Source organism: Lynx canadensis, chromosome B4 (genome assembly GCF_007474595.2).
Source record: "Lynx canadensis isolate LIC74 chromosome B4, mLynCan4.pri.v2, whole genome shotgun sequence".
Taxonomy (NCBI): domain Eukaryota; kingdom Metazoa; phylum Chordata; class Mammalia; order Carnivora; family Felidae; genus Lynx; species Lynx canadensis.
The window spans coordinates 61,533,135-61,536,606 of record NC_044309.1 but is presented as its reverse complement, the minus strand read 5'-3'; positions in this window follow the sequence as shown (position 1 = coordinate 61,536,606).

Sequence of the window (3,472 nt, the reverse complement as noted above, 5' to 3'; positions counted from 1 at the left end):
CTTTGCTAGAGGTAAAAACAATCTTAGCTTGACAATAGCTAGGCCTCTAGTATCCTGGGAGTCTTCTTTAGTATATGAAAATCTCACTAGAAACTTTTCCTGGACTTTACCTCCCCCTAACTCCATAGTATAAAACCAGTCTCTCCTCATGGTCCTGGGACAGCTCTTCCTGCCCACGGGTCCTGTCCCCATGCTTTAATAAAATCACCGTTTGTCACCAAAAACGTCTTCAAGAATTCTTTCTTGACTGTCAGCTCTGGACCCCATGAACCTCACTATCACCCCAAAAACCTCATCAATGGAGACTCCTGTCCTGCAGGACTATGACCTCTATTAGTTAATCATTGTTGTTTTTTGTTTTTTTTTTTTTCCTTTCCTTTGTTCTTGGGCAGCCAGAGTGCCTGAGGAATATCACAAAAGTCCCACCTGGGGGTGTGGGGGAGGGGAGGGTTGCTAGCTTGTGCTTTGCCCTCAGCTTGCCTTTTTCTCCCTCAACCAGACCACGACCAAATTGTGTATGTGTGTGTGTGTGTCTGTGTGTGTGTGTGTCTGTGTATCTGTGAATGGTTATTGATTATAATACTTGCCTGATTTTTCCTCCTCTTTTCAAGTATTCAGGTCTAAAAGTTGATGTTTAAAGAAAATCTCATTTTCCCAGTTCCAATCCCCGAACACACACTCGATTAAAGCAGTCAAACCAAGCAACAAGTAAGGAAGAGGATCCTAAGAGAATCAAGCTTAATTCTCACTGCTGAGCAATGGGTAACTGGGCTTTCACACTTTCTTAAGAAATGGTGCTGAGAAGGTTAACAGACCCACCAAAGGTATGAGGGTATTTGCAGCACAAAAGCCAGATGCTTTTCTGATATTTTCCCTCCTGCAACACCATTAACGATGTTAGCTTCTACCACCTCAAACCTTCTAAATGCACATCAGTAGATACTTGGAGTAGGTTACCCTCTTTGTACCCAGAGCTATCACTCCCCAACTCTGGCTTCTCATATAGAACTTTATTGCCTTATTTTTGTCCACTTTGAACATTCACTAGTTCACTCTGATACAATTATGTCAGTCCTTTTTATCCCTGAGCAAATTCAGAGGTTCAAGTAAAGGGCAAGTTATACTTTGATTCAGCTTTTCTTAATTTGCTCAAAGATGAGCTGAGAAAACATTTGCTCAGTTTTTCCATTTCCATCTTCTTTCTCTCATTCTCAATACTCTATCCTCTTTTTCCTATTAACAAAAACAAGTGAGAACATAAAAAATAATCTGTGCAAATGGAATATATTATTTTATCAATTGTTGGCCCGTGAAGAGACAGGCAGACTGTATTCTGTACCTGATCATCAGTTGGGGCCTGAAGGGGGCTGAGGTGAATCTTTCCTGAAATTCTTAAGCCCTGAGGTTTCCTGATAGTTTATTTAAGATTTCACCTGTTGACAAATGGTCAAGGGATGGTAGGGCCATAGGAGTGGGGCACAAGGAAAGGAAACAGAGATGAAGTGGGGTGGAGGCTGGTCCTCAGGGAGGGCCAAGCAATTCACAGAAGGAAACAAAGATTGTTTGTGTAATGAAAACAATGACCTAAAAATGACAAGAAAAGGGAAATGGGACAAGTAAGAAGGAACTTTTACAACTTGGCCCTCAAACAAAGCTGAGTTTAGATACACAATTTTGGCTGAAGATTGATTATTTAAAGAGATAAGTCTTTAATGCAATTGAGGCCACAAACAATATTCTAATGAGCCGGGCACTTAGATGAGCAGTTCTTTGAGAATGCCTGGGGTATAAAAGAGAGAAGTAGTGGGGCACCTGGGTGGCTCAGTTGGCTGAGCGTCCGACTTTGCCTCAGGTCATGATCTCACGGTATGTGAGTTCAAGCCCCGCATTGGTCTCTGTGCTGACAGCTCAGAGCCTGGAGCCTGTTTCGGTATCTGTGTCTCCCTCTCTCTCTGACCCTCCCCCCGTTCATGCTCTGTCTCTCTCTGTCTCAAAAATAAATAAACATTAAAAATAATAATAATTAAAAAAGAGAGAAGTGTTTCCCAAAGGTGGCACAGAGAGTCCTGTGGGACCTAGGAAGGGACGGTGAGGGGGCAGGGATAGAGAGAGGGTGCTGACTTTGGAGCTCATTCCAGCCTAAAGCTTCAGTAGGAATTCAAACGCATACAGGGCTCCACCACGTTTTTCTAAACTTACTGTTTGTTTTCTAAAATCTCTCTTCATAGAAGGCACTAATGTGACTGGGTTTTGAAAAGCAAAGCATAAAACGGAGGTCCAGTCTCTTAATGTTCCAAGTTCTTCACCTAAGTAGGTTGAGGGCATCTTGAGAAATTAGAGAAAAAGGGGAGTCATTTTTTCCCAGTCTTTGTTGAAAATAAATAGTTATTTGGGACTCTTTGGTCAAGTTTAGACCTAGAAAACATCTTAGATGCAACATGGTTTGACACTCTTATTTTATAAGGGAAAGAGGGAAATACCTTGCCACTGGTCACATGGCTGGTGAATGACTGGATTTGAGCTTGGTTATTATCCCTCTTTGTAAAGCTGTCAGCACAGTATTCTTCTCCCTGTGCTTTCATAACATGTGTCTGCTTTCTTTCAAATAAGAACAGGGTTAAAATAAGAAGGTCCATATAAAGGATGCTTCTATATGTTAATGTTGCTCTTCAAATAGTGATGTTTTTAGGGGACACTTAGGGGTCTCTCAAAACTTCCAGCACTCCAGCTGCCTGACTGATCTGCCTCAGAGATTATTTAGGAAATGATAGAGAAAAAAAATCAAAGCACTGGTTTTGGCAGGGTTTCTCATCACTCAAACTGTCTGCCTGCAATATGACATTCCCACTGGTCACTTTGGACCAGAAAGGATTTGAGCTTGTGGGCCTTTTATTAGTTTGGACTTCCATTCTCAGCCAGTTACCTGTGAAAGCTTCTGCAATAATCATTGCTGATCAGAACCACATCTGATAGGGGAGGATTGATAGATTCCAAGTGCACTGTCCTCTGCACAGTGCAATAAGGCCCTTGGGACCCCAGTTATGCTCCAACTTGGAGATCACTTTGCTGTTTCCCCTCCAGAAGATTCCAGCAGCAGATACAATCTAGAGCCTCAAAAGCAGGGCTGGAAATGAAATGACAACTTGGCTGTCAGTTTTCTGGGCTTGAACCTGCTTTGGCATGGGGGTGGATAAGATGACCTCATAGGTCTTTTCCATCTCCAATTTCTGTGAACCATTGTTCTTGGGAATAGATGATTTAATAGGCCAATACATACTTGTGTTTGCCCATTCTGTTCCTTGTATTTGTTATATTTTACTTGGTTACCCTGGGAAGAACAAATCCATTATGTAAGTCCAGAGACACTCAGAGGTCAAAATCTGCAAAGGGCAGAGTTTGAAGGGATGTGGTCAAAAGAGAGATGGCGGTGAATAGGAAACCTGAGCTCACAAGTGCTTTCTAGATGTTCCCA